Below are 18,306 nucleotides of genomic sequence, written 5' to 3'. Positions count from 1 at the left end.
AACCCCAAAGAACTGAAAGCAGAACTCAGAGACGTTCATACATTCATGTTCACAGCAGCATTATCAGCAAAATCCATATGGTGGAAGCACTTGGGACACTCTAAGCACTTGGGAAGCACCCAAGTGTCATCGACTAATGAATGGATAAAACAGAATGTGGGATATGCCTACAATGGGATACTATTTGGCCTCAAAAAGGAAGGAAATTCTGACACATGCTGCAACATGGATGAGACTTGAGGTCCTTAGGCTAAGTGGAATAAGCCAGTCACCAAAAGACACATATTGTGTGATTCCACTTATTGGAGGCATCTAGAGTATCTAGAGTAGTGAAATTAACACTCAGGACATTTAACATTGGTTTGATCGGTTTAACCCAACTCAGACTTTCCCAAATCCCTCCTAAGTCTTCCACTTCAACGTCACCTCCTTTGGGAAGTTCCCCAGATTACGGCCTGTAAAGGATATCTTCATCTGTTATTCTCTAGGGATCAGCACACTTTCTGTCAAAGCCAGGTGGCAAGTATTTTAGGCTTCATTGGCCATTGTTCTCTTGCTAATGCAGGATGAAAGCAGCAACAGGCATTATGGAAACAAATGGTGTGGCTGTGTTCCAATAAAACTTTATTTATGGACACTGAAATGTAAATTTCACATAATTTTCATGTCACAAAAATATTCTTCTTTTGACTCTTTTCCAACCATTTAGAAATGTAAAAACGATAATTAGCTTTGAAGCCATGGTTTGCCACTAACTCATTCTCCTGCTGGTGTCTGTCACAGCAACAATTTTAATTGGTAATAATTTTTTAAGATTTTATTTATTTATTTATTTGAGAGAGAGAGAAAGAGCAAGCCGACAGGCAGAGGGAGAGGGAGAGAGAAGCCGACTTCCCACTGAGCAGGGAGCCCAACATGGAACTCGATCTCAGGACCCTGGGATCATGATCTGAGCGGAAGGCAGACCCTTAACCTACTAAGCCACCCAGGCGCCCCACAACTGATAATTTTTTTTGTTTTTCTCCCATATCATCCTATAAACCCCTTCAAGCCAGGAACTATGTGTACTTTGTTCACCATTATGTCCTAGTCCCTTGGAAGGAACCAGGTATATGATAGATGTTTAATAAATATTTGTTGAGGGATGCCTGGGTGGCTCAGCAGTTAAGTGTCTGCCTCTGGCTCAGGGCGTGGTCCCAGGGTCTTGGGATCGAGTCCCGCATCGGACTCCTTGCATGGAGCCTGCTTCTCCTTCCACTGTTTATGTCTCTCATGAATGAATGAATGTTGAGTGAAAGAAAAATGAAAAAAGTCAGTTTCCTTTCTGAACCTCAATTTTCACCTCTGTAAAATGGGAGTAATCATATACCTGCCTCATGCCAAGGGCGAAATGGTGTAAACCAATGTTTGTGCTGTCCAATAATGTAAGCCACGAGTTGTTGAGCATTTGAAATGTGGTGTGACTGAGAGACTGAACTTTTGATCTTATTTAATTGTAATTAATTTAAACTTAGATTTTTTTAAAAACAAATAGACTCCCAAATCAGTTATTGGAAAGCCATTAATCATGCTTGGAACAACCTGAGTCTGTGAATGGGCTTCTTCACCTGTAAATGTTACAAAATCGAAACAGAGATCAAGTATTTTTAATGCAAATTTAGTGTCCCAATTGACATGTGCTGTCCTGATCTGAGAACATTTCAAAGGCTTAGTACAGAAAAAAGTAAGATGTTTCAGTAATTTTTACATTGGTTGCACATTGAAATAACATTTTGGATATGAGTTAAAGAAAATATAATTAATGTCACCTGACCCCCCTTTTTTTTAGATTTTATTTATTTATTCATGACAGACACACAGAGAGAGGCAGAGACATAGGCAGAGGGACAAGCAGGCTCCCTGCCTGGGGCTCTATCCCAGGACCCCAGGATTGTGACCTGAACCAAAGGCAGCGGCTCAACCACTGAGCCACCCAGGTGTCCCCCCTTTTTACTTTCTTAACATGACTGGCAGAAATTTGGAAATTACATGCAGGGCTCACATTATATTTCAACTGGACATTGCTGGTCTGGCACATAGGTGGTGCCCAATACATACATTTGCATTGGTTACATGTGATTAAATTAGCCGGGACTTGATGTGGGGAATCACACAGGGTGTAATGGGCGATTGTACCACAAGGGGGAGCTCACAGCCGAGTGAAAAATCTCTCCTCACTCCCACCTGAGTCTCACCTGTGACTTCCTGTGGCCCCCCCCACCCCCTCACCCTCCACCTCCCCCACCCCCCCACCCTCGCAACCCAGAATCAGCCACTTATAATCCTAGCTAATGTCATAGAGCCATTTGAGATAAGAACTGAGATATGGGGATCCTTGGGTGGCGCAGCGGTTTGGCGCCTGCCTTTGGCCCAGGGCGCGATCCTGGAGACCCGGGATCGAATCCCACGTCGGGCTCCCGGTGCATGGAGCCTGCTCCTCCCTCTGCCTATGTCTCTGCCTCTCTCTCTCTCTCTCTCTCTCTCTGTGACTATCATAGATAAATAAAAAATTAAAAAAAAAAAAAAACTGAGATATGAACTTGCTGGCCTTCCTTATTCCCCCATTACCATGCTCCATGGCAGGCAACAAGTCAAGGAACTGTTTGTCCTAAGAAGTTGTCAGAATGGGGTAGAAAACAAAGGTAGGAAAACAAAGGCTATAAATTTCTCCAGCTTCCAAGCACCAAAGCCTCAGGTCCAGGTGCAAGGCAGGAAGAATCAGGAAGCAGAACAGGTTTTGTTTCTCTGATGATGCAGCCACATTCAGGTGCAATTTGGTAAAACGTAGTTAAATTGAACATCTCCAGATTTCACAGCCCTGCAATGTCTAGTCCTTTTGGGCTGAAGAAGTTCTCACCCTCACCCACCAGGAGCGAAGTGCTTATTTAGCACGGTGTTGTTTATGATGGGAGTGTCAAAGGCAACCTGGTGTCCCTCACTGGGGAGGAGGAGATGCCCCTGAGTGTCCAGGGTGGAGGATTCTGCAGCCATGGGAAGCAAGAGACGAGGCTGTGCCCTCAGCAACAAGGGTGGATCGGTGTGAACATAGTAAGAAACAGCGAGACCTATCACCCAATACCGTTAATATAAATTTAAGATTCATACATCCCAAACAAAACTAGGCAATGCGTAAGGACACATCCTACAAACCAAAGGATACATATAAACATGACAGAGTGGTGGCTCTAGCAGGGAAGGAAAAGAGGGTGGGTGGCGAGGGCAAAGTGGAATAACTAGATAGGAAATAAATAAAACTAACACCGGCTTTGTGCGAACCAGGTGGTTAAATGTTACTACTGGGGTCAGACTGCCTTCATTTGAATTAATTAATAATTAAGCTCTTTCTCTAAATCATTGGGTGGCCTCATGCAAATTAGGTAACCTCTCGGTGCCATAGCTGCCTCATCCATAAAATGAACTGACAAGAGTCCCTATGTTACAGGGTTGTTCCAAGGATGAAATAGGAAGACGGATAGAGTTTAGAGTAATATGTAGCAAGCACTACCTAAGTGTTGACTATTTTTATAAGCTTTATGAAATGAAGATTATGAAATGATGATTATGATTTACTTTATCATTTGTACCTGAGGTTATTAAAAATGGAAGGGAGGGGTGTCTGGGTGGCGCAGTTGGCTAAGCATCCGACTTTTGGTTTCAGGTCAGGTCACCATCTCAGGGTCTTGAGGTTGAGCCCCGCATCAGGCTTCATGCTGAGCGTGGAATCTGCTTAAGACTCTCCCTCTGTCCCTCCCCATCCCTAAAATAAGTAAATAAATTTAAAATAATTTCTAATTAAATACTAATTGTTAATAAATAATTAATCATAATATAATAAATTTATCAATTATTTATAGATAAAAATAAAAATAAAACAACAATGGGGGGAAAGGGGGTCCCTCAATGCTGGGAAGGGGAGAGAGATTGGAGCATGAGAGGAAATAATAGCTTTGGATGTGAACGTGGGGACTTCTGAGTGTGGCAGGGGTGAGAGGACATGAAAGATGCCTGCATTAGCGTAAGCTGGGCTATGCTGCTACAACAGGCAGTCCCCATATCTCAGTAGCTTAAAACAAACTTATTTTTCACCAATGTCATTATGGCTGGCTGGTCAGGACTCTGGCAAGGGGGAAAATAAGAAGAAAACTCACATTCATTCTTAAAAGTTTTCACTGACAGTTAACACCTGCTCCCTGGCCAAATGGAGTCATATGGCCACAGCACACTTTACAAGAGTGAGGAAGAACAAACCCTCATGCACCAAGAAGGATTGAAAGTTGGAATATTTGTGAGCAGCTTGAATGTCTGGCTCAAAGGCCTCTTTAAGCTTAGAGACCTAAGAGCTGAGACAACCTGTCCCTTAAGTATGGGGCTGGCTCAGAGAAGTTCCATCCTGCCATCATGGTAGGCAGTGTAATAGTCACCTGTCGCTGTGTAACAAAACATCCCAAAACATAGTGAATGGAAACAACAATAAGCATTTGTTATCTCACGGTTTCTGTGGGTCAGGAACTAGGAAGTGGCCGAGGTAGACAGTGCTGGCTCAGCGTCTCATGATGTCAGCTGGGGCTGTAGTCATCCGAAGGCCGGACTGGGGCTGCAGAATCTGCCTCCATGGTGGTTCCCTCACAAGCTGGTACTGGCTCTTGGCTAGAAAGCCTCAAGTCCTTGCCCTGTGTGTGTCTCTCTGCAGGCTTCTCAAAGGTCCACAAGATATACCAGCTGGCTTCCTCCAGAGTGAACATTCATAGAGAAAGCCAGACAGGGACACCTGGGTGGCTCAGCGGTTGAGCATCTGCCTTCAGCTCATGGGACCCAGGATGGAGTCTCGCATCAGGCTCCCTGCAGGGAGGCTACTTCTCCATCTGCCTCTCTCTCTCTCTCTCTCTCTCTCCCTCTGTGTCTCTCATGAATAAATAAGTAAATCTTAAAAAAAAAAAAAAAAAAAGCCAGACAAAGGAGCCATGTCTTTTGTGACCTAGCCTCAGAAACCACGCACTGTTACTTCTACCATGTTCTATCGATTAGAAGCAAACCATGGAGTCTGGCTCATATCCAAGGGAAGTGGAAGTAGTCTCCACCCTTTGAAGAAAGGAGGGTCAAAGAATTAGTGGATATATTCTAAAACTCCCCCAGGCAGCCATGTGATGTGTATGTGTTTGGCCATGGGAAGGCTCCGTATATGTTGGATAGGCTCACAGCCATTAGGGTTGGATAGGCTCACCACAAATGTGGTGGAGGTTGCTAGTTGACACCAAAATCTGGTCCCCCTTGAGCATGTACAAGCGCCACACTCTATTCTAGATACTTATGCTTAATCCAAGTTATTTTCATGACAACCCCACGAGGTAATAACACAACACCCAACGTTTATGGAGCACTTATTACATGCTAGGCACTGTCCTTACTATGCTTCATACAACAAATCATTGAGAAAGGTACAGTTTTTGGGTTTTTTTTAAACGATTTTATTTATTTATTCATGAGAGACACAGAGAGGGAGAGGGAGAGACATAGGCAGAGGGAGAAGCAGGCTCCATGCAGGGAGCCTGACGTGGGACTCGATCCTGGGATTCCAGGATCATGCCCTGAGCTGAAGGCAGGCACCTACCTGCTGAGCCACCCAGGCATCCCAGACAGGTACATTTTTTTTAAAATTTTTATTTATTTATGATAGTCACAGAGAGAGAGAGAGAGAGGCAGAGACACAGGCAGAGGGAGAAGCAGGCTCCATGCACCAGGAGCCCGACGTGGGATTCGATCCCGGGTCTCCAGGATCGCGCCCTGGGCCAAAGGCAGGCGCTAAACCGCTGCGCCACCCAGGGATCCCCAGACAGGTACATTTTTTACTCCCATTGATAAATGGGAAAACTGAGGACCAGAGAGGTTAAGTTACGATTCTAAGGTGGCACAGCAGGTAATTGGTGAGAGCTGGGATTTGAACCCAGGCACTTCATATCCTGTGTCCATGCTCTTGACTGCTACACTATGCTTTGTGCACTCACTGCCACTGTAGAATAGTTGTACCTGCTGCTTCAAAAATTTCAGAGGCCTTCACTGTGCTCCATGAACCTCCTAGAGTAATTGACATAAAATAGAGTATTGTCTACGTGAAGGCAATCTTTAGCACATTTAATCTGCACACAGCTTTTTTTTAACATTTAAAAAAAATTTTTTTATTTATTCAGAGAGAGAGAGAGAGACTGAGAGGCAGAGACACAGGCAGAGGGAGAAGTGGGCTCCATGCAGGGAGCCCGACGCGGGACTCGATTCTGGGTCTCCAGGATCAGACCCCGGGCTGCAGGCGGCGCTAAACCGCTGCGCCACCGGGGGTGCCCTGCACACAGCTTAAAAAAAAAAATCCATATTTGACAGATGTGGAAACTGAGGCTTAGCGGGGCGGTGCCACTCCCGCTGGGTTGTGTAAGTAGGGACACAAGCAGGAGTGGGGCCAGGCAGCCAGGATGAGGTCACTGGAGCCCCACTGGGCCATGCTAATGGCCTGGCTTGGCGTTGGTGGGAGGCTGGAGGGAAAGAATGCCAGGGAAACGGTTGAGAGGGATTTGGCTTTGAGCCCAGAAGAGGAGGCAGGAATTAGAGGAGGCAGCTCCCGGGATGGGTGGGGGTGTGGTGGGGGGGTAGGGAGCGGTGTTGGTGCGGTGGGGGAGGGGCAGGGTGCGGTGGGGAAGGGGCCCGGGAGAGTGATGAGGGTGGGGGTGGGGGGGTGGGGGATGCAGCGGGAGAGGGGCGGCTTTGGTGACTGGCTGGGGGATCCGCGTTGGTGCGGTGGGGATGCGGTGGGGATGCGGTGGGGGTGCGGTGGGTGCTGTCCCACAGTCCATCCCCGGGCCCAGCCCCCGGTCCACACACCGCGTGGCTGTGGAGGCAGCAGCTTGTCCTTAGGCGATGGTGTAGGAGGATAAATTGGAGCAACCCCTTTGGAGACAGTCTGGCAGGACCCAGGTCTGGCCAGTGCATGTCCCCTGGCCCGTGTGTGTGTGTGTGTGTGTGTGTGTGTGTGTGTGTGTGTGTGTCCGCGCGGGTACGTGGACACGAGCGCCCACAGCCTCGCTCTTTGTGATGACCCTGAGCCAGAAACAGCCCAATTGTCCATCACCAGGGGACTCACTGCATCAACGCTGGGTGCTTTTGTAGATTAGTAAAAGAGAATTGCTATTCCTCAGGTCTTCTAGTGAGTAGTTGTAAAAATCATGTGCTTGGGCATCCCCAGTGGCCCAGTGGTTTAGTGCTGCCTTCGGCAGGGGTGTGATCCTGGAGACGCAGAATCGAGTCCCATGTCGGGCTCCCTGCGTGGAGCCTGCTTCTTTCTCTGCCTGTGTCTCTGCTTCTGTCTCTCTGTGTGTCTCTCATGAATAAATAAATTAAAAAAAGGAAAGGAACATTATTAAAAAAAAATCATGTGTTGCAGCTTTATGATTCTTTTTTTTTTTTTTTTTTTTTTAAATTTTTTTTTTAATTTTTTATTTATTTATGATAGGCACACAGTGAGAGAGAGGCAGAGACACAGGCAGAGGGAGAAGCAGGCTCCATGCACCGGGAGCCTGACGTGGGATTCGATCCCGGGTCTCCAGGATCGCGCCCTGGGCCAAAGGCAGGCGCCAAACCGCTGCGCCACCCAGGGATCCCTGGCTTTATGATTCTTAAAATATTTCAGATATTCTGAAGCTTTTTAACCTCACTGTCTTGTGGCTTCCCAGCGCTGTGCCTTCTCTGATGCTGAGCCTCCTTTTCACATCAGCCAGGGGACACCTACTTCCTGTGTGCTCCGCCTAACCCTGTTCACTTGGTCTGTGATGTTCTGTAAACGCTGCCTGCCTGCCAGCAGGGCTCTGTACCACTAACTCACTGGTGAAAATACGAGATTGGCCGTTTCAACAGCAAGAAAAAAATTGTCTTAATTGACAGTTGCAAAAAATGTGCAGTGGTTTTATATTGATCTTTTGCTAATGCAATTGACCGTATGTTTTGCATGTATGACAATAAATCCTTGGATCATTAAAAACAGAACAAAATCCACTGCAGCACGTTCATTGGATTCTTTCGTTCGTTGGGCACAGCACTGGGGCAAATGGTCCCCTAAGCATACATCGTTGGAGGCCTTTCTTACACATGACTTCAAGACCAAGAAGCCACACAAAGGAGATGTGATCTAAGATTGCATTGAAAGCTCAAAATAGGTCAAAGCAAACAACAGAATCAGGTAAGTGGACCAGCAAATCAACTGGGGGGGCGGTGTGTGATAGAAAAGTGAGAGAGGAGGGGGGCATGAAGCAGGGGGCACAGGGTTCTGTTTTGTGGCTTGCTGGTGACTACAAGGGTTTCGTTTTACAGCCATCAACTAAAAATCTAACTAAATCTAAAATCAGTTAGATATTTTATTCTTAGAGGAGGGATAAGTGATTGACATGACCTGATCTACATTTTACAAGATTGTGGCAAAACACACACAACATAGAATTTACCATTTGAACCATTTTTATGTTTATTTTATTTATTTTTAAAAATATTTGGGCAGCCCAGGTGGCTCAGCGGTTTAGCGCCGCCTTCAGCCCAGGGCCTGGTCCTGGAGTCCCGGGATCGAGTCCCATTTCTGCTCCCTGTATGGAGCCTGCTTCTCCTTCTGCCTGTGTCTCTGCCTCTCTCTCTCCTTGTGTCTCTCATGAATAAATAAATAAAATCTAAAATTTTTTTAATTAATTAATTTATTTTGAGAGAGAGTATGAGAGAAGGGGGAGGGGTGGTGGGAGAAGAAGAGATAGAATCTCAAGCAGACTCCTTGCTGAGCATGGAGCCTGACCCCTTCCATCACACAACCCTGAGATCACCACTGAGCCGAAATCAAGAGTCAGACACTTAATGGACTGAGTCACTCAGGTGCCCTTATTTTTAATTTTTTTTTAAGTTTTATTTAAGTAATTTCTACACCCCATGTGGGGCTTGAGCCCACAACCCTGAGATCAAGAGTGTCATGTTCTTTCTACTGAGCCAGCCAGGAACCCCTCATTTGAACCATTTTTTAAGTGTACAGCATAGTCGGAGTGCCTGGGGGGCTCAGTGGTTGAGCATCTGCTTTGGGCTCAGGTCATGATTCCTGGGTCCCAGGATCCAGTCCCGCATCAGGCTCCTCAGGGAGCCTGCCTCTCCCTCTGCTTATGTCTCTGCCTCTGTGTATCTCATGAATAAATAAAATGTTAAAAAAATAAAAATTTGGGACGCCTGGGTGGCTCAGCAGCTGAACATCTGTCCCAGGTCAGGCTCCCTGCGTGGATCCTGCTTCTCCCTCTGCCTGTGTCTCTGCCTCTCTCCCTCTGTGTATCTCATGAATAAATAAATAAAATCTTTAAAAAAATGTTTTAATGTTATGTATTTAAAATATCTATATATTTAAAATATATAAAATTTTATATAAATAATTTAAAAATTTTATGTATCTAAAAATAAATACACTTATTTAAAAATAAATAAAACTAAATAACATGCAGTGCTATTTGTTGGTTAAATGGCACACATACACATGTAGTCACACGGTGGCCTAGGCCTGGGTGTCACCTTGAGACAGAGGTGGGGCCCATGACCTGTCTCCTGGGGCATTTCTCACACCCACGGGGTGGGGCGTGGTCACACCTACCCACCAGCTTCTCTCCACTTCAGTCACCTGCCCTGAGGGGACTACGCCATCTCTGCTCAACTTCAGGTCCAAGTGGCCTCTGGGGCCAGGGCACCTCAGGACATTCAGCGCCTTCCCCAGCCCCAGGGCCTCTCTGCAAACAGCTCCCCTCCCCCCCACCTCCTTTCCCAGTGCAGTTGGGCTCCTGAGGCGACCCCAGGCTCAGGCTGTCCACCCTCCTACAATCCCAGCTTCCATTCCTTCTGTTCCTCAAACTCGGTCCCTCACTGTTTTTCTCTTTTTGTCTCTCCCTCTCTTTGGGTCTCTGTGCTCCATCTCAGGATCTCCATCTTTCTGTGTCTTTTTTTCTTGGCTTGCTTTTCCTTTTTCTGCCTTCCTGCCCTTTTTTGACCTCTGTTTGAGGAGCTGTCTACTCTCTGTGTGACCTCAGACAAGAGCCTTTGCTTCTTTGTGCCCTCCCAACAGATGCACCACTGACATTTGGGGCGAGACGAGTCTTCCTTGTGGGGGGCCATCCTGTGGGCTGTATCACAGTCAGCAGCATCTCTGGCCTCTACCCACCAGATCCAAGTAGCACTCCACCCCCAGTTGTGTCAACCATAGTTGTCTGTAGGTATTGCCAAGTCCCCCATTTAAGAACCAGTGAATAAACATTAGTCAGTAGAATGTGGGGATCAAGAGAAGGGGTGAGTGAGGACCTAATCACAATGTAAAATTTTGGGGTTTCAAAAGACACCATCAAGAAAGTGAAAAGATGGGGTCACCTGCCTGGCTCAGTCAGTAGAGCATGCGATGCCTGATCTCACAGTTTTAAGTTCGATCCCCATGTTGGACATAGAGCTTACTTTAAATTAAAAAGAAAAACAAACAAACAAAAAAACGGGATCCCTGAGTGGCTCAGTGGTTTAGCACCTGCCTTTGGCCCAGGGCGTGATCCTGGGGTCCTGGGATCAAGTCCCGCATCATGCTCCCTGCATAGAGCCTGCTTCTCCCTTTGTCTGTATCTCTGCCTCTCTCTCTCTCTCTCATGAATAAATAAATAAAATCTTTAAAAAAAAGAAAAAAAAGTGAAAAGACCCACAGGATGGAAAAACATATCTGAACATCACAATTATGATAAGTGATTTGTATCCAGTGTATATAAAGGACTCTAAGAATTCAACAATGGAGAAATTAAATAACCCAATTAAGAAATGGGCAAAGAATTTGAACAGACATTTCTCCAAAGAAGATGTACAAATGGCCAATAAGCACATGGAAAGATGCTTAATGCCAACTAGTCATCAGGTAAAAACAAACCAAAACCACAGTGAGGGACCGTCTCACACCACTGGGATGGCTATGGTCAGAGAATCAGGTGCCAGTAAGTGTCGGCCAGAATGAGGAGAGGCTGGAACCCTCATGCATTGCTTGTGCGGGTGTAAAATAGAGCAGCTGCTCTGTAAAAACAGTCTGGTTGCTCCTCAAGAAGTTCAACATAGAGTTACCATTTGACCTAGCAATTCCACTCCTTGTTAAATATCCAGAAGAATCGAAAGCATATTTCCACGAGAAAGAGTGCACACGCATGTTCAGAGTGGCACTATTCACAATAGTCAGGAGGTGAAAACGGCCCAAGTGCCCATCAGCTGATGAATGGATAAACAAAATGTGGTCCATTCATGCAGTGGGATATTATTCAGCCACAAAAAGGGAATGACACATTGTCACACGCTACCCTATGAATGAGTTTTGAGAACATCATGCTAAGTAAAAGAAGCCAGACACAAAAGACTATGTATCATAGGCTTCCATTCGTATGAAAGGTCCAGACTAGGCAAATCCATAGACTTAGGGAGCCAGAGTAGTGGTTGCCAGGGCCTGGGAACTATTGCTAATGAGTTTGGATTTCCTTTTGAGGTGACAGTTCCCCCCAGAACCCTGGTGTTCCCATCTGTAAAATGAGGATAAATCAATATCTCTACAATACTTTTATTGTGAGGGGCAAGTGGGATGATGCATTTAAAATCCTTGCCCCTGGGGCACCTGGGTGGCTTAGTCGGTTAAGTGTCTGCCTTCTGCTCAGGTCCTGATCTCAGGGTCCTGGGATCAAGCCCTGTGTGGGGCTCCCTGCTCTGTGGGGAATTTGCTTCTCCCTCCCCCTCTGCTCTCCCCCTGCTCTCTCTCTCAAATAAATAAATAAAATCTTTAAAACAACAACAAAAAAGAAATTCTGATTGGTGAAGACTCAGCCCCCCTCCTCTGCCTCTCCCCCTGGCCCCAGCCTCCTCCCTGGCCTCCCTGCCTTCAGTCTCCCCACTCCAGTCCATTCCCTCCAGGGCCCAGAGCTGGCACTGCCCCTCCTTTGTGTTTAACCCTACTCATGGCTCCCTACTGCCCTCCCTGGACAGAGCCTGGCCTGGCAATGGAGACACCTGGCCATACTCTCCCTTTGCATTACCTTCACTGTTCCAAGGACTCGGGGATGGCCTGACTCACAACTCCATACCCTGGTCCATGCAGGTTTCCTCTGCCTCGAATGCCCTCCACATTCTCTCCTTCACCACCTGCCCAGTGAACTCAGTTCCATGCTATAAGGCATGTCCTTTGACCTAGTGACTCCAATTCTAAGAATCTAGCCTTCAGATAACACCCACAAATGAGCTCAGAGAACTAGGCACAAGGACATTTGTTTGCTGCAGCGCTGCTAATCATGGCAGAGGGGAGAATAGTCTAAACGTTCATCAGGAGGGGATTGCCAGCTAAATCCCAGGAGGAGGCTGTTAAATAGGTGAAGGTGATAGATGCACATGGGTGCAAGGAGATGTCGCTTCAAGATGTTTTACCAAGTGAAAAACACGAGGCATGAAATCCCGTGTTTTCTGTGCTCTGCCCCTCCCTACTTCACTGTGTGACCTTGGGAAAATCACTTTGCCTCTCTGAACCTCCATTTCCTCATCTATAAAATGAGGTGTTCATAATCTCTGAGGTCGCCATAAAGATTAAGTGACAAAACATGCAGGGATCATACAGGGAAACAGGGAACCATACAGGGAAACATACATAGAGCAAATGGTAAACATTCAGAAAATGTTAGGGTTTTTTTTTTTTTCCCCTTTTTGGGGTGGGGAGGGGCAGAGGGAGAGAGAGAGAGAGAATCTTAAGCAGGCTACGTGCCTAGCATGGAGCCTGAAGCAGGGCTCAATCCCACGACCCTGAGATCACGACCTGAGCTAAATTGAGTCAGACATGTAACAGACTGAGCCACCGAGGTGCTCCAGAAAACATTAGCTTTTAATATTAGGGCTGAGCTTGGAAACTTTTTCTGGGAAGGGCCAGATAGTCAATATTTTTGCCTTTGTAGACCATATGGTCCCTGTTGCAACCACTCTGTTATTGTAGCACACAGGCGGTTACAGACAGTGCATCAGCAGATGGATGCAGCTGTGTTCCAAATAAATAAATAGACCAAATTTTATTTAATAGGACAGCTGGTCCCTGGGCCATCGTTTGCCAACCCCTATATTAGAATTGAAAAAGAAGGGTGCCTGGGTGGTGCAGTCGGTTGAGTGCCAGACTCTTGGTTTCAGCTCAGGTCATGATCTCGGGGTTGTGGGATTGAGCCCTGTGCTGAGCTCCGTGCTCAGCACTGAGTCTGCTTGAGGATTCTCTCTTCCTCTGCCTGTCCCCCACTCCCAAGCTCTTTCTCTCTCTCTCAAATAAATAAAGAAATCTTAAAAAAAAATTTGAAAAAGAGACAACTATTTATTTTTTATAGGCTTTGTATGCCCCTCCAACCTTTGAACTCTTCTCTTTCACTGTCCTTATCAGACAGCATTGTGCTATCAGTATTTCTTTCCCTATGAGGCTCCAGCCCTCCCCACCACTAGACATTGAACTCTCTCAGGGCAGGAGCCTTATCAGAACTACATGGGTCTCTAGAACCCAGCCTCCATTCCTGTTCTAGGAGCACAGGCGAAACATCTGTTGCATTCATTCATTCATAGAGGCAGTACACACCCAACTGCATGTCAGGTGCTGATATAAACCCTGAGACTATAACACAGACCCAAACTCCTGGAGCTTATGTTATGAAGGGGGAGACAGTTCATCAGTCAAATAAACACCTGAAATATATAAACTGTTAGATGGTCCCATGCACCAAATTGAAGTAAATAAAGCAGGAACAGAGGATGAGAGGTGAGGGAGGTGTTGCTAATTCTCATGGTTTGGCCTGTAGAGGCCTCACTGTGATGGTGAGGTCAGGAAGGAGATGAGGGAGTGAGTCATGAGGATATCTCAGAGATGAACCTTTGGGTGGAGGAAACAGCAAGGGCAAAGGTCCTGAAGTGGGAACAAGCATGGAATTTTCAAGGAACAACAAAGAAATCAATGTGACAGCAAGTGAGTGCATTGGGGAAAGAGTTGAACATCTGAGGGAGGGTCACAGGGTTCGTGGGGGCATCATAAGGACACATAATCTCAATCATGAAGGCTCTACCCTCATGACCTAATGACCCCACCACCACCAAATCTCATTTCCTAATACCTTTACTTTGAGGATTAGGATTTCAACACACAAATTTTAGGAGGACACAAGCATTCACACTGTAGCAAGAACCAATATTGTCTCCAAACATTGCCAAGTGTCCCCTGAGTGACCCAATCACTCCCAGTTAAGGGAGCATCACTAATCAAATGCAATCATGCCTATAGCAGTCAGAACAAAATAGGGTATGTTGCAAAACAAACCAGGCCCAAGTCCCAGAGACATAAAACAGCAAAGGTCTGCTTTTCACTTATCCTTGTGACTTTCACTGGCAGCTGAGGACTTCACCTCCAAATCCCCATTGTTCCCCCCTATTAAACTCAGGCTGACCAAAGAGCCACTCTTGGGGACTTTGCTGCCAGTTAGAGGAAGACCATGTGCTTACTTCATCCCAGGAATGAGGAGTATTCCTGCTATCATTTCATGTGCCCAAGCAAGTCATGCAACAGGAAGTACAATCTTATCATGTGCTCAAAAAGAGAGAAAAAACTAAATATCTGTGAACACCCTACTATACTGCCTCAACATTTGCATGTTGGAATTCATATTATTTTACTATCTGTTATTTTCACTGTATTTTTCCTTTATTTATTTTTTTAAGTAGGCTCCATGCCCAATGTGGGGCTTGAACTCATGATCCCGATATCAAGAATCGCATGTTCTGTTGACTGAGCCAGCCAGTTGTGCCCCCTTTTTATTTTTTAATTGTTTTTTAAAAATTGATTACATTAATTGATTTTTTAGAATTACCTGTACAGATTGGTAATTGATTTTTTAGGTCATGTTACTTGTAAATTCATTTTAGCAGAGTAAAAAAGGCTATGAGAAACATTTTTGTTCTTGTCATTCTTTAAGGATTTATTTATATATTTTAGAGGTGGGAAGGGGCAGAGAGAGAGAGAGAGAGAGAATCTCAAGCAGACTCCATACTAAGTATGGAGCCTGATGCAGGGCTGGATCCCACGACCCTGAGACCATGACCTGAGCTGAAGTCATGAGCCAGACACTTAGCCCACTGAACCACACAGGTGCCAGAGAAATGTTTGTTATAAAAAGGGGACATGGCACACCCAGCAACAGTGTGTATATATGTTCACTGAAATCCTCATATGGAGATAGGGATTGGCAGATTACAGCCTGGAGGCCAAGTATTGTCTGTATTGGGTGACCCAGAGCTAAGAATGGTTTTATATTTTTAGAGTTGTAAAAAAGAAAAAACAATGAATTAGAAGAATATGTGACAAAGATCATATGTGGCCCATAAGACCTAAAATATTTACCATCTTTCCCTTTACAGAAAACATTTCGGAACTTCTGTACTAGAATGTTCTTAGCAGCCCTATTGTAATAAACCCAAACTGGAAACTACACAAAAAACCATTCACAGTTGGATGAATAAATAGATAGTGTTATATTTGTACAATGGAATGCCATCCAGCAGGGCATTCAAAAGCAGGGGTTGACAAACATTTTCTGCTAAAGGCCAGATAGTAAACATTTTCGGCTTTCTGGGCCATATGGCCTCTGCCACAGCCATTGTAGTGAACAGCTATAGACAATAGTAAATGAAGAAAGAGCTGTGGCTGTGTTCTAATAAAACTTTATTTATAAAATAGGCAACAGGCTGGTTCTGGCCCACAGGCTATAGTTTGCCAACCCTCACCACCCAGAAATGAGAATAAACAATCTACAACATAAACCCACGTAGATACATTATGTTAAATGAAAGGAAAAGAGCTGTTGGATTCCCTTTACATGAAATCCAAGAGCAGGAACATCTCATCCATGCTTTTAGATGTTCATATGGGGCTGGATTGTTCTATCTTTTTTTTTTTCTTAAGATTTTATTTATTTATTCATGAGAGACACACAGAGACATAGAGGGAGAAGCAGCCTCCCTGTGGGGAGCCTGATGCAGGACTCCATCCCAGGACCCTGGGATCATGACCTGAGCCAAACGCAGACGCTCAATCGCTGAGCCACCCAGGTGTCCCTGGAGTGTTCTTTTAAAATCTGCTATGTTTATTCATCCAACTGTGAATGGTTTTTTGTGTAGTTTCCAGTTTGGGTTTATTACAATAGGGCTGCTAAGAACATTCTAGTACAGAAGTTCTGAAACGTTTTCTGTAAAGGGACAGATAATAAATATTTTAGGTCTTATGGGCCACATATGATCTTTATCACATATTCTTCTAATTCATTGTTTTTTCTTTTTTACAACTCTAAAAATATAATATATAATATTCATTGGCATGCTCACTTTGTGATAATTCCTTGAGCTGTACCCTTATGAGGGAGTCAGTCCCTCTTTTGTGCACGTTATTCCAAACAAATGCTGGCAGGGGCGTTGGCTGGGATGGTCTGAGGTCCTGCACCGCAGCTGGCAGCAGCAGTGGCCCTCAGCTTCTCCCTGCGGGTGGGATCTGACAGCTTCTCAGCCCCGCAGCTGTTGGGGCTTCTCAGAGGGGCTGATGGAGTGAATTCGACACAGCGGAAAAATTCTCAGATTCTTCCGAGGACCACGCCCCCGTGACTACTCCCTCTTAATCTCCGAGGCTTCAAACAGGAAGTGAGCAGGGGGCCACAATCACACTAAAATACCTCCTAGATGCCAAGGGAGGTGTCATAAATGCCAGGCGATGACATTCGCGTTCATCACTCATAAGAGAGTGTTGTTGACTCCTCTCCTTTGGGCTGTGACTCGAGTGTCCCCTACACACACAGAGACCTTCCCAGGCCGCTCCATCCTGGGGAGAGCTCTTACCCCCCCACCACCTGTCGGCCTGCTCTGCCTTGTGTTCTGCCTTAGTCTGTGGTAGGTGTTGAATTGTTGAGGTCCTAACCCCCGGTTCCTCAGAATATGAACTTATTTGGAAATAGACTCATTGCAGATATAATTAGGATGAGCTCATCCTGGGTGCCTGAGTGGCTCAGTCGGTTAAACATCTGCCTTCTGCTCAGGTCATGGTCTTGGGATCGGGTCCTATGTTGGACCCCCTGCTCAGCGGAGAGTCTGCTTCTTCCTTTCCCTCTCTCCCCGTTCTGCCCATTCTCTCTCTCTCTCTCTCTCTCTCTCTCAAATAAATAGAATTTAAAAAAGAAAAGGATGCACTCATCCTGGATTAGAATGGCTCTAGATCCCATATGCCTGACTGGTGTCCTTATGAACAGAATGCCATGTGAAGACCAAAAGGCGTGCAGGGGGAGTGCCATGTGACAAAGCAAGGGCAGAGACCAGAGAGGCAGCCAGCAGCTGGCAAGCCACAGGGCGTCAGTGGTCCAGAAGAATCAAGGAAGAATTCTCTCCCCTGGATTTTGAAGAGGGCATGGCCCTGCCAACACCCTAATCTCAGGCTTCTAGCCTTCCACAACTGCAGGATGACACATTTCTGTTGTTCTGTGCCACCCAATCTCATGGCACTTTTGCATGGCAGTCCTAGGAAAAGGAGCCAGTATGTGTCACCATCTGACTTATTATTTATCTCACTTATTCTCTCCCCATTGGGATGTGAAATCCACATGGGTCAGGATTTGTGTCTGTCCTGTCCACTGCTGCATCCCCCAGGGCTAGAGCAGAGCTTGTCATTATAGGTGATCAATAGGTGTTTGTTGGAGCACCTGGGTGGCTCAGTGGTTGAGCTTCTACCTTTGGCTCAGGGCATGATCCTGGGTCATGGGATCGAGTCCTGCATCGGGTTCCCTGCAGGGAGCCTTCTTCTCCATCTGTTTATGTCTCTGCCTCTCTCTGTGTGTCTCATGAATAAATAAATAAAATATTAAAAAACATAAATGTCGAATTAATTCATGTAGTCATTCTGAAAACACAGAGGAACACTTCTTTGTACAGATGCACAGTGGGAACAGACGGGGTGTCTGGGCATTGATGCTGCCCTCAGCAAGCTGCCGTGCTAAGAAGACAGGCACAAAACAGAATCGAAAGTAACCAGACGTGTCTGCATGAAATGAATCTGGAGGAGGAGCTATGTGGAGTCAGCAGACAGATTAGTGAGGGTTGGGCAATGAGGAAACACTTTCAGAAGGAATCAGGATTTGAGGTGAGAATTGACAGGTTGAATTATGTCTCCCTACAAAG

This window comes from Canis lupus, chromosome 1 (genome assembly GCF_011100685.1).
Source record: "Canis lupus familiaris isolate Mischka breed German Shepherd chromosome 1, alternate assembly UU_Cfam_GSD_1.0, whole genome shotgun sequence".
Lineage (NCBI taxonomy): Eukaryota > Metazoa > Chordata > Mammalia > Carnivora > Canidae > Canis > Canis lupus.
This window is presented reverse-complemented; position numbering follows the sequence as displayed.